This window comes from Pongo pygmaeus, chromosome 12, assembly GCF_028885625.2.
Source record: "Pongo pygmaeus isolate AG05252 chromosome 12, NHGRI_mPonPyg2-v2.0_pri, whole genome shotgun sequence".
Lineage (NCBI taxonomy): Eukaryota > Metazoa > Chordata > Mammalia > Primates > Hominidae > Pongo > Pongo pygmaeus.
In genome coordinates this window covers 20,072,058-20,085,887 of record NC_072385.2, presented here as the reverse complement: position 1 = coordinate 20,085,887, position 13,830 = coordinate 20,072,058, and the positions used below count along the sequence as shown (strand labels likewise).

General features: G+C 48.6%; 2 pseudogenes; both read left to right on the top strand.

Moving 5' to 3' along the window:
• Positions 1-1,266: 1,266 nt before the first annotated feature.
• LOC129030755 (trithorax group protein osa-like) lies at positions 1,267-4,632 on the top strand (annotated as a pseudogene).
• Positions 4,633-4,946: 314 nt separating this feature from the next.
• LOC129030546 (cell division cycle protein 27 homolog) lies at positions 4,947-6,863 on the top strand (annotated as a pseudogene).
• The last annotated feature ends 6,967 nt before the right edge of the window (positions 6,864-13,830 follow it).

Below are 13,830 nucleotides of genomic sequence, written 5' to 3'. Positions count from 1 at the left end.
GTGCCTTTCCACCAATTCCTTTAAGTTTCAGCTTTGCAACCCTACTCCCCCAGAAACCCAAAAACCCAAAGACTGGTTCCTTGGAAGCTGCCCAACGGGTCATGGAAATAACGCCGCTGCATCGCCAGTCGGCATTGTATATCGTCGGAACTACGACGCTATCTGATTGTCTTGGAACGTCCAACTTTCATTCTTGGTTAACGAAATCATTCTTGGCAAATGCTTTCGCTCTGGTCCGAACTGCGCCAGTCCAAGAATTTCACCTCTAGCGGCGCAATACGAATGCCCCCGGCCATCCCTCTTAATCATGGCCTCAGTTCCGAAAACCAACAAAATAGAACCGCGGTCCTATTCTATCATTCCTAGCTGCGGTATCCAGGCGGCTCGGGCCTGCTTTGAAAACTCTAACTTTTTGAAAGTAAACGCTTCGGGCCACGGGACACTCAGCTAAGAGCATCGAGGGGGTGCCCAGAGGCAAGGGGTGGGGACGGGCTGTGACTCACCCACCCACCCTCTCCCAAGATCCAACTAGGAGCTTTTTAACTGCAGCAACTTTAATATACGCTATTGGAGCTGGAATTACCGTGGCTGCTGGCACCAGACTTGCCCTCCAATGGATCCTTGTTGAAAGATTTAAAGTGGACTCATTCCAATTACAGGGCCTCGAAAGAGTCCTGTATTGTTACTTTTCATCACTACCTCCCTGGGTAGGGAGTGGGTAATTTGCGCACCTGCTGCCTTCCTTGAATGTGGTAGCCGTTTCTCAGGCTCCCTCTCCAGAATCGAACCCTGATTCCCTGTCACCCATGGTCACCATGGTAGGCACAGCGACTACCATTGAAAGTTGATAGGGCAGACATTCAAATGGGTCGTTGCTGCCACTGGGGGCGTGCGATTGGCCTGAGGTTATCTAGAGTCACCAAAGCCGTCGGCACCCGACCCCCCCGGCCGGGGCCAGAGAGGGGCTGACAGAGTTGGTTTTGATCTGACAAATGCACACATCTTCCCCATGAATTGAGTCAGCACCATTTGGCATGTATTAGCTCTAGAATTACTACAGTTTTCCAAGTAGGAGAGGAGCAAGCAACCAAAAGAAACATGACATATTTAATGAGCCATTAACAGTTTCAGTGTACTGGCCCTGCGTACTTAGACATGTATGGCTTAATCTTTGAGACAAGCATATGGTTCTGGTAGGATCAACCATGTAGGTAGAAAGCGGCCTCCGGGCCTCACGAGGATGAGCCAAGAGTCCCAGTCGCGAGGATGGGCATGGCAGGGAGGGTGACGGGGCGTGTGAGAGGGAGGGAACAGTGTGGGGTGGTGGGAGGGGGGCAGTGGGGCAGGGAACCGTACATCCCATCCACCCACACGACACAACACCCCCCCACGGGCTCACCACTCCCAACCCTTCATGCCCAAGTGCGAGGAGGCACACCGCCCGACCCGTGCACGGCAGCCACGAGGGACTGGCGGCCATTCGCATGCAGCAGGCGCAGGGTGGCCCCGACGTTTGGACAGTGAACGAGAAGCGGACCACGGTGCCTGGGATCTCACTGCCAGCGGCCTCTGAGCACGAAGGTGTCTCGGCGCAGTACCTAGAGTGTCTGACTGGCCTTCGGCAAGCCCGCGGCTCCACCACCGCTGCCGCCATCGCGTCCAGCCCCCGGAACCCTCTCCCCCACACGTGCTGCAGGCTGACACCAAACCCTCCAGGTGCCCACCAAGCCCAAGTGGGGCGCCGCCGACTTGGTCCCAAAGGCGCACACCCGGAGACACAGACAACAGGCCAAACAGTGGCCGGTGGCAGTGCCCCACAAGGCGGAGCTGGGTTTAGTCCCAGACGGGGCCACCACAGCCTAAGCTGGTGAGCCGCCCAGGGAGAGAGGATCAGTGGGCAGGGAGGGGGGCACAGACAGGCAAGGCTAGGGACTGCAAGGGCAAGGGCACCGGGGAGCCCGCAGAGGGGCGGCTCGGGGAGAAACCTCAGGCATGGCCGGGCCACCAGGAAAACACGGCCACGGGATCCCACCACAACAGGCACGAGGGAGGTCCCACGGCTCCCCATCTAGGATGCCGGATGGCCCTCGGCACTCACCAAGACCCACCTCATGAGCCCCAGGTCCTGCCATTGGGACCCCAAAGCGACCTCAGCCACAAACCCAATGCCAAGGCCACGTTGCTCATTTCCCGTCCATCCTCCAACCTGGTCAAGCTCTGGGAGAACGATGCGCCCCCCACTTGGGATGCTTCCCATGGCCAGGCGGCCCAACCCCGTGCAATGCAAATGCGGTCGTCAGAACGGTCGCTACTCCACAGGGGAGCAGGCGAAGAGCCAGCTTGCAGTGGAGCGGGTCACTCACCAGATGAAACGCCGGGCACAGCCACTGCTCGCGCACAGAGTCGGAAGGAGGAGGCGTGGGCCACACAGTAGGCAATGAGCCGCCCTCGGTCCCCACTGCGGAGGCCTGGGAACCCTCTCTCTTCCCCCCTCACCCTGTCGACGGGGAAGCGGAGGAGTGTCCTCTGCAAGCGAGTCGCTACGGCAGTGCTACCTTAACGCAGAGAGAGGCAGCAGGCCGGGGAATCCGGTACCCCAAAGGCACACCTCTCGGATCGCTAGAGAAGGCTTTCTCACCGAGGGTGGGTCACACTCCCCACCCGCCAGTCACCCCTCGTCGGGCCTGCAGAGGTGCTTAGGGATGCCTGGAGAAGGGGGGGGCTTGCGGTACCAGGAAAAATCTGCGTGAGGCAACCTTGAGCCTTCGCGGTCTGGGCAGGGGACCTCGCCGCTGCGCATGCGCGCAATCCCCTAAGGACTCCCCGTCCACCCACCTCCTATCTCCCAGGCAAAGCACCTCCAAGTAAACCCACACACAACCAGTCAGAGGCAGAACGGTAGCCCCTCGGCGGCCGGCCGGCACATGCGTCACCTGCCCCAGCCCACTGCGATCATTAACATACCCCGCGCACAACCGCCAGAGGGGAGCACGGGACCTGCACTCAGCAGACCAGGCGGCACCCTTCCCTGCATGGCAGGGGTGCGTCTCACTCAACCGCCTCAACCCCCACACCAACGAGCTCCCTCAGGACCCAATCGCGGACACCATGGTGGTGACCGGAGGAGGGGGCGCTAGGGATGGGAAACACACACCACCGCTGGGCCTCCGGCACATGAGTGATAAGCTGGGGGTGGAAGGGGGGAGCCGAGTGCAGTAGGCTCACGCCTGTCATCTCCGCACTTTGGGAGGTGAGGGAAGGTGGATCCCTCGATCCAAGCCTTGGCAACATGGTGAAACCTCGTCTCTAAAAAAATACAAAAACTAACTGGTTTCAGAACCTGGACTCAAAGTTAATAAATAGATAAATAGGCCGGGCACGGTGACTCAAGCCTGTAATCCCATCACTTTGGGAGGCCGAGGTGGGCGGATCATGGGGATCAGGAGATCGAGACCATCCTGGCTACCACAGTGAAAACCCGTCTCTACTCAAAATACAAAAAATTAGCCAGGCATGGTGGTGGGCGTCTGTAGTCCCAGCTACTTGGGAGGCTGGGACAGGAGAATGGGGTGGACCCAGAAGGCAGAGCTTGCAGTGAGCCGACATCACGCCACTGCACTCCAGTCTGGGCAACAGAGTGAGATTTCGTCTCAAAATAATAATAATAATAATAATAATAAATAGATTAAAATTGAAAATTTGAAAGAAAACGTAGCTGGCTGGGCACAATGGCTCACACCTGTCATCCCAGCACTTTGGGAGGCCGAGGTGGGCAGATCACATGAGGTGGCCAGTTTGAGACCTGCCTGACCACACGGAGAAATGCTGTCTCTACTAACAATACAAAATCAGCCGGTTGTGGTGGCACATGCCTGTAATCCCAGCTACTCAGGAGGCTGAGGCAGGAGAATCACTTGAACATGGGAGGTGGAGGTTGCGGTGAGCCGAGATGGTGTCATTGCACTCCAGCATGGGCACCAAGAGTGAAACTCCATCCCAAAAAAAAAAAAGAATTAAGGGCTGTATTCTGTTATTTTTGCTTCCTACCCTGAGATGAACATAATACAGCTGTTGTCTGTCTGCCTGCCTGCCTGTCTGCCTGCCTGTGACAGGGCCTCACCCTGTCTTTCACCCAGACTGGAGCGCAGTGACACCATTATGGCTCACACACTGCAGCCTCAACCTCCCCTGGGTTAGGCAATTCCTCAAGGGATCCTACAGCCTCGACCTCCCAAAGTGTTGGGGTTACAGGTATGAGCCACAAACACCCGGCCTGAGTTAATACATCTGGTCTCACTACGTCTTAACCACACACCCATGAAGAACTCAAGTCAAGAGAGATTCGGCAAGAGACTCACAGCATTCCCTCCGAAAGCAGTGAGGTGGATGGCGGACGTGTTTCTCGAGCTCCTGGGGTTTTAGGTGACCATGCGTAGAGGAGAGATTTCCAATGTTTCCAGAGATGCACGAGCCACAGTTATTCGGGGCATCCGAACACAAGATGGGGTTTCTGACAGCGACTTAAGGGCCAGGACGGGCCAGAATCTGCCAAGGCTCATGTCCCAGGGTGGGGCCGATGGAACCCAAGGTAGAGGGAGTCAGCGGTCTGCACAGAGAGAGCTCCAGCCCTAGGCACCACCGTGCAGACCAAATCAGAAGGAACAGAGTCCTTCGTCCTACATGCCACATCGCTCCACTGAACATGGGAGCGGATCCGTTTTCCAAACACGAGGTGACTTTCACTTTGCAATGGATCACAAGGGGCCGGGCTTTCCAGAGTCAGCAGGATAAAGAAGTCATTCTGGCTTGGCCTCCTCCATTCCCCGGTAACTGGTGAATTTAAATGAGCCGAGGCTGGCCTGGCCGGAGCCGCTACATGGCGGAGGGGGGTGGGTGGCGTGGGGTGTTGCCTGAGGCACTGCAGAAATTGGGCCTGAGCCTCGAGGATGACCGTGCTGCAGGAACCCGTCCAGGATGCTCTATGCCAAGCACTAAACCACTATGCTTACCGAGATGGGGTTTTCCTCACAGAAGGCCTTTATGCAGAAGTACACTCAGAAGAAGCCTTGTTTTTACTGGCGACCTGTTCTTGCCTCCCAGAAAAGGCCTATAAAGCATATAGACTCTTGAAAAGTCACAGTTGTCCTGCACCGCAATGCAAATACCAGCTTGCAAAATGTTGTGTTGATCTCAGTAAGCTTGCAGACTGGGAACAAATCTTATCTGGTGGAGTGTTTAATAAGCAGAAAAGCCATGATGATATTGTCACTGAGTTTGGTGATTCAGCTTGCTTTCCCCTTCCATTGTTGGGACATGTATATTGCAAGACAGATCGGCTTGCCAAAGGATCAGAAGGTTACCAAAAGAGACTTAGTTTAAATCCTTTCCTCTGGTATCCCTTTGAATCATTATGTGAAATAGGTGAAAAGCCAGATCCTGACCAAACATTTAAATTCACATCTTTACAGAACTTTAGCAACTGTCTGCCCAGCTCTTGCACAACACAAGTACCTAATCACAGTTTATGTCACAGACAGCCTGAGACCGTTCTTACGGAAACACCCCAGGACACAATTGAATTAAACAGATTGAATTTAGAATCTTCCAATTCAAAGTATTCTTTGATTACAGATTCCCCAGTGTCTTCTATTGATTCAGCTGTAATTTCACCTGATACTGTCCCACTGGGAACAGGAACTTCCATATTATCTAAACAAGTTCAAAATAAACCAAAAACTGGTCGAAGTTTATTAACAGGACCAGCAGCTCTTAGTCCATAAACCCCAAGTTTTGGGATTTTGCCATTAGAAACCCCAAGTCCTGGAGATGGATCTTATTTACAAAACTACACTAATACACCTTCTGTAATTGATGTGCCATCCACAGGAGCCCCTTCAAAAAAGTATGTTGCCAGAATTGGCCAAACTGGAGCAAAGTCTGACTTCTCGCAGAGTGGAAATAGCCGAGAGGTAACTCCAATTATTTCACAAACAGAAAGTTCTGGTCCATAAATAAGTGCAACACCTCAGGTAATGAGCCCCACTATGACATCTCCCCGAAATGCACTGCATCAAAAAACTTCATGACTCTTTATTAGTGACAGTTCCACAACCAAAGAGAATAGGAAGAAATTAAAAATGAAATTTCCACCTAAAACCCCAAACAGAAAAACAAAAAGTAAAACTAATAAAGGAGGAATAACTCAACCTAATATAAATGACAACCTGGAAATTACAAAATTGGACTCTTCCATCAATTCAGAAGAGAAAATATCCATAATCACACATCAGATTCAGGCTTTTAATCTACAAAAAGCAGCAGCAGAAGGCTTGATGAGCCTTCTTCGTGAAAGTGGGAAAGGTTATTTAGCTTTGTGTTCATACTACTGCAAAGAAGCTATAAATATTTTGAGCCATCTACCTTCTCACCACTACAATACTAGTTGGGTACTGTGCCAAATTGGAAGGGCCTATTTTGAAATTTCAGAGTACATGCAAGCTGAAAGAATATTCTCAGAGGTTAGAAGGATTGAGAATTATAGAGTCGATGGCATGGAAATCTACTCTACAACACTTTGGCGTCTTCAAAAAGATGTCTCTCTTTCATTTCTGTCAAAAGACTTAACAGACATGGATAAAAATTCGCCAGAGGCCTGGTGTGCTGCAGGGAACTGTTTCAGTCTGCAGCGGGAACACGATATTGCAATTAAATTCTTCCAGAGGGCTATCCAAGTGGATCCAAATTATGCTTATGCCTATACTCTATTAGGGCGAGAGTTTGTCTTAACTGAAGAATTGGACAAAGCATTAGCTTGTTTTCGAAATGCTATCAGAGTCAATCCTAGACATTATAATGCATGGTAAGTGGTAATGAAGTGTAAAGACAAATCTTGTTGATGGTGCTGGTAGTCACTAATTTTTCTTGTTAGATAGCTCTTTATTGTCATGAATTTGGTTACTAATACTTAGGGATGGTACATACTGGTCAATAACTTCAAAGTAACATGTTTTCTTATGAAATGTATGTCTTTAACAAACTCTTCAGTTAACTAATTATAATAGAATACCAGATGCTTATACTCAACAGTTTCAGTCTTCTACCAAATTTTTGCAAATACTGTAGTTGTGTTTTGTTTGTTTGCTTGTTTAGTTTTGTTAATTGATTTGTTACTTTTTCTTCAAACACAGAAATGGTGATTGGGACAAAAAGTGCTTGGGAAATTGGAAAGGAATAGCATAATTCACTTATTGGATAATAGAAAAAAACACCGAAAAATTCACTAGTTGCTGCTTTTTGACAGTGTTCCAGTTTATTGAGTTACTATTAAGAACTTAGTGTATCCTTTTATTTAGCAGTATCTCTGTTTTACTTTTTTGTATTTGTGTATAAGTAGACACATAGGAAATTACTACTACCCAGGCCATATTGTTATCAACTGAGTAACATATGAAAACGTTTGGTCCTACTTCTGCCTCAACACCATACTTACTGTTGACATTTATTGTATTTTTCTGGACTGACATAAAAGTTTAAATATCAAGAGAAGGCCAGGCATGGTGGCTCATGCCTGTCATCCCAGCACTTTCGGAGGCAAAGGCAGGCAGATCATATCAAGAGATCGAGACCATCCTGGCCAACATGGTGAAAATCCGTCTATATTAAAAGTATAAAAATTAGCTGGGCATGGTGGTGGGTGCCTGTAGTCTCAGCTACTCAGGAGGCTGAGGCAGGAGAATCGCTTGAACCTGGGAAGTGGAGGTTGCAGTGAGTCAAGATTATGCCATTGCACTCCAGCCTGGGTGACAGAGTGAGACGCCGTCTCAAGAAAAAAATAAAATAAAATAAAATAAAATAAAATAAATAAAATAAAATAAAATAAATAAAATAAAATAAATAAGTAAATATCAATAGAAAGTATAATTCTGAAGTCGTAACTCTGTGGAAGCTTTTTTGTCAGATATGGTTATCTTTGGGGTTAATTATTATAGCAGTTGAGTTTTAATACTCGATTTGCTTCTAAATCTGAAGCATTATATTACTAAAATATTTTTTGATTGGTGAATATGTTGTTCAATGGATTATATCACATTTTGCAGTAGTAGTTGCAGTGCCTGAAAGATTGCCAAAAAAATAGTGCTAGCTTTTGCTGACAAATTTAACAATCAACTTGCCAATATTGCCTTCTTTTCCAATAGCTATGTTCTCCATAATATTTTAAGAACTCAGTTCTTCATAAGGCTTGTGTTTTTTTTTTTATTTTTTCCCAAATCTGGTTGATCCTTGTGCTGTTGTTTTTTAAATGTATATTGTCTGTTCAGCTATTCTACAAGAGTCACATTCTTAAAAACCTTAACCATATCAAAAATTGTGTTTAAAGGAGGATTATTCAGATTGGCAAGTTTTTAGTAGGAGGAGTTTAAATGCTGACATATTTAGGTAACTCGAAATACTGAGCAACTTTATTCTAACTACTAAATAGATAACCATTCTTTTGTTTTCACTTTCACTATCATTAGCACCGTGTTTAATATCTTTTCTTCATGTATAACACAATCATAAAGATATACAAAGCCACTCAAATAAAGCAGATATATTGTGCTTTAAAAAAAAAAAAAGAAGTCATTATGTGGCACACAATGAGGTGTGACTCGAATCTAGAATCTCCAGTGAAAACCAATGAAACAGGGTCAAATCCCTTGTCTACCAAAAATAAAAAAATGAGCCAGGCATGGTGGTGCTGAGGCAGGAGAATCACTCTAAACCAGGAGACAGAGGTTGCAGTGAGCTGAGACCTCGCCACTGCACTCTAGCCGCGGGGGGACAGAGCAAGACTCCATCTCATAAGCAAACAAACACAGAAAGCCAATAAAGCTGTTTAACTCAACGTGTCAGGCTCAGGTCTCTTGACAGGATACATCCAGCACCAGGGGAAATGTTGAGGGGTGGGGTGGAATCTATTTTGTGGACTCAAGGAAGGGTTTGAGAGACAGTCCCACAAACGTGACAGCCTAAAGAAGCCCCTCCACCCAAAAAGCAATATTCATTTGTATCCTGTAGCCACCCACGAGGGAGAATCGGGCTCTCTACAGACCCCCACCCCACCCCACCCCATCCCACCCCCCCACCTCATGAAATGAGCTGTCGCTGCATCAGGCTCTATTCACGCCGTGTGGTTTTGTAACCTCCAGCGTTTGTGCGTGTGTTGCGGGGTGGGGTTGGGGTGGCTGTGGACAGAGGAGGGGATAAAGCGGTGGTGTCCCATGGGTGCCCAGTACGTGGGACATGAGTGGGTTGGCCAGAGGCTAGGGAACTCATCTCCTGTCAGGACGTCTCCCCTCCTGGTCCCCTCTCTGACCTTTGCTCCACATCGCAGTTCAATGGGGATCTTGTGGGTGGAGTCATCATCCCTTTGGACTATAGTCAACGAAGGCCGGGCTCCCAAGAGTCTCCCCGGAGTCGGGGCCTTGGCCAGGCTCACAAGGATGCTGACGGAGATGGTTGGTGACGGTGATGTACGTTGGAGACCTCGGGCCAATGCAGAGGTATCCATTGGACCTCGGTGTTACAGGTCAGCTTTGCAGAGTCCCGTGCATCCTTCCAGAGACTCATCCAGCACTAGCAAGCATGGTCCCGAGGATCCCAGCTCCCAGCAGAAGCACTTTTGTTCACACAGAATCCTGGGCAGGAAAGTTCTCAGCAGGTTTAGACCTCCTAGCCAAAAAGCCAAAGTCACTTCTGGGATTTTTTTTCAAAGAGCCAGTGGTTCCACAAACGGCCATGGGTAGTTGCGGAAATGGAGAGAAGTGTTTGCAGATACATATTTGAGACAGAACGGACAGGGCTTGGTCATAGGTCATGGAGGACATGAGCAGATGCACATTGAGAAAACCCTCCCAGCATCCTAGGTGAACAGAGATATGATATTTCGAGACAGTCGAGCTAGAAGCAATGCCAGATTTTAGGGTTGGATATTTATTAATATGTAGTATCTACGAGGTATCCAAGTCCAGAAATCAACTCTCCAGTTCTGTACAGCATTCTGTAGGGAGATCAAATCTGGGATGTCTAAAGTTAAGAATTCAGGCCGTGGTAAGGGATTAGATTAGATGTACTTGAACTTATTTTGCCAAGAACGAGAGGGCAGAAGATAGAGACAGCCAGAGAGCGAGCGAGCGAGAGATAGACAGAGAGAGACAGAACAAACAGAGACAGACAGAGAGACACAAAGATACACAAAGAGAGAAAGACAGAAAGAGAGAGAGACAGACAGATAAAGACACAGAGAAAGACACAAATGGACAGAAATAGAGAGAAACTGAAAGAGAGACAGACAGAAAGAGAGAGAGACAGACAGAGAGAGAGAGACAGACCGACAGGCAGACAGACAGGCAGAGAAAGAGAGTAAGGCAGAAAGCAGACACACACACACACACACAGAGACAGAGAGAGTTGGAGAGATAGAGAGAAAGAAAGAGAGAGACAGACAGAGGGAAAGAGAGAGAGAAAGAGACAGACAGAGGGAGAGAGAGAAACAGAGAGAAAGAGAGAGAGACAGACAGAGACAGAGAAAGAGACCTAGAAACAGACAAGGAGAGAGAGAGACAGACAGGCAGAGAAAGACAGTAAGACAGAAGACAGACACAGAGAGAGAGAGACAGAGAGACAGAGACAGAGAGACAGACAGGCAAAGAGAGAGAGGAAAAACAGACAGACAGGGAGAGAGAGAGACAGACAGACAGGGAGAGAGACTGACAGACAGGCAGAGAAAGAGAATAAGACAGAAGACAGACACAGTGAGAGAGACAGAGACAGAGACAGCGAGACAAAGAAAGAAAGAGAGATACAGACAAAGAGACAGATAGAGAAAGACGAGACAGACAGAGAGAGACAGAGAGAAACAAAGAGAGAGAGAGACAGAGAGAGAGAAAGAGAGAGAGAGAGACAGGCAGGTAGAGAAAGAAAGAAGACAGTCACTGTGAGAGAGACAGGCAGAGAGAGAGACACACAGAGACAGAAAGACAGAGAGAAAGAAAGAGACAGTCAGAGAAAGAGAGACAGAGAGAAACAGACAGACAGGGAGAGAGAGAGAGACAGACAGACAGGCAGAGAGAGAGACAGACAAGCAAAGAAAGGGAGTAAGACAGAAGACAGACACAGTGAGAGAGACAGGCAGACAGAGAGAGAGACAGAGAGAGAGAGAAGACAGAGAAAGAGAGAGACAGAGACAGACAGAGAGAGAGAGGAGGAGGAAGGGCGTGCTCAGGAAATAATTACACATATTTTATAATGCTTTTGATTCCTTTAAGGGTGGCCGGGGTGTGCTTTGAAAACAACAACAACAGCAACAAGAGCAGCAGCAGCAGCAAGAGCAGCAGCAGCATTCACTTAAGGATTTCTAGAAAATAAGATGTTCTGTAGTAAACATCAACCGGCTCTCACTACACGTTGAGAGATTCACAAAAGCGCTAGTTAACGACAGGAGAAAACAGCAGCTAACATGTCTTGGGGAAAATATACGTCTTCCTGAAAACTGGGGATTTCTACTTCACCTGAAAAGAAATACATACGAAAACGGAAAAACACGAACCAAACAAAACAAAACAACAAACACGGGCCAAGGCACCGTTCCTGGAAATTTTAAGTGAGCAAAGTATTAGTTTTCAGAAAACGTTTCTATTTTGGGCAAATAATAAGAAGGCCTAGACTAGAGCTGTGATGCCATTCCCATTGTGAAACTATGTTGGCCGGAGGGCGGAGAAACTAAAACATCATGATAAAAGGTGATTGAGACCCATCCAGGGTGAAGCTTTCCTAGGGAGGGAGGCCTGAGGAGGGACACGGGGGAAAAAAACCCCAAAAGAGCAGACCCGCCTGCTTGCCCACACGGGTCAAGGGCCCCGAGCTGCCTCCAGGGAATTGGGACCGTGCCACCCCCATCTTCAAAAACGGTGGCCACTGAGTGAGGCCTGACTCCCACCGTTGCAAATGTCAGCCTGGCAAGAATGAGATCCCCGGTAAGGGGTGGGGGAAGGGGAGAGAAGACGGAGGCACACTGGGGTGGCTCTGGAAGGTTTCCAAGCAGGGTGTTGGGAGGCGGGGGGTGGGGGGTTGGGAGGAACCCGCCTAACTGACTCACTAAATGAAGATAAAGGGACGTGGGTAGTGGGGGGAGCCAGGGGGCAACTTGAAAATTAAACTGACCCCTCCTAAAACGCAAGTAGAAAAGTCTATGCGCATGAAAGACTCCAACACACAAAGAAAACTAAAGCGCTGATCAAAGAACAATAGGGCCCCCGCCAGGGCGGAGGTTCCCTAGGCAACCAGGGAGAGAGGGAGAGGCCTCCAGAAGGGAGAGAGAGAAACCGGTTGCCCCAGGCTCGGTGAAGTCTGCGAGACCTCCCTCCATGTCACCTAGACTTTCAATAACAGTGGCCACTAGATGATGCCCAAAGACAACTGATGTCTGCAAGTGTCAGTCAGCATGGAAAAGAATACATTTATTTATTATTTATTTATTTATTTATTTATTTATTTGTTTGTTTGTTTGTTTAGAGACAGAGTCCCACTCACTCTACAGCCCAGGCTGTAGTGCAGTGGCACGATCTCGGCTCACTGCAGCCTCCACCTCCCAGATTCAAGTGATTCTCCCGCCTCAGCCTCCCGAGTAGCTGGCATTACAGGCGCATACCCCACTGCACCCGACTCAGTTTAGTATTTTTAGTAGAGACAGGGTTTCGCTGTGGTGGCAAGGCTGGTCTCGAAATCCCAACCTCACGTGATCCCCCGCCTCAGCCTTCCAAAGTTCTGGGATGACAGACGTAAGCCACCACACCTGGCCTTAAGCATGTATTTTTGAGTCGAGGAGCTTATCAGGAAAATACGAGAAGTAGGGACACCACACGTGACAGAGAGAAAAGTCTGAAAATGCCCCTTCCATCCAAGTGGGGACCCAGCCTCGACCTCCCAAAATCATACACTGAGTGGCGAAGCCTAGCAAGGCCCATCTGTCTGGATTCCTCTTGGCCTCTCTAAGCAGGCGCTTCTCACTTTTGTGGAAGGGGCAGGGCCCTCTCCGGCATGGGGGGTCTGACAGACTGACAGAGAAAGAGACAGACATAGAAAGACAGAGATGGACAGAGAGAGACAGAGAGAAACAGACAGAAAGACAGAGAGAGAGAGACAGAGACAGAGAGAGAGAGAAACAGACAGACAGGGAGGGAGAGAGAGAGAGACAGACAGACAGGCAGACAGAGACAGACAGAGAGGAAACAGAGAGAGACAGAAAGAGAGAAACAGACAGACACACAGAGACAGACAGAGAGAAACAGAAAGAGAGAGACAGAGAGACAGAGAAAGGGAGGGAGAGAGAGACAGGCAGAGAAAGACAGTAAGACAGAAGACAGACACAGTGAGAGAGACAGGCAGAGAGAGAGACAGACAGAGACAAAGAAAGAGAGAGACAGACAGAGAAAGAGACAGACAGAGAAAGACAGAGATGGACACAGAGAAACAGAAAGAGAGAGAGACAGAGATAGAGAAAGAGAGAGAAGCAGAAAGAGAGAGACAGAGATAGACAAACAGAGAGAAACAGACAGACAGGGAGGGAGAGAGTCAGAGAGAGACAGACAGGCAGAGAAAGACAGAGACAGACATAGAGAAACAGACAGAGAGAGATGGAGAGAGAGAGTGAGAGATAGAGAGAGAGAGAAACAGAAAGAGAGGGGGAGAGAGAGACAGACAGGCAGGCAGAGAAAGAGAGTAAGACAGAAGAGAGACACAGTGAGAGAGACAGGCAGAGGGAGAGAGAGACAGAGACAGAGAGAAAGAAAG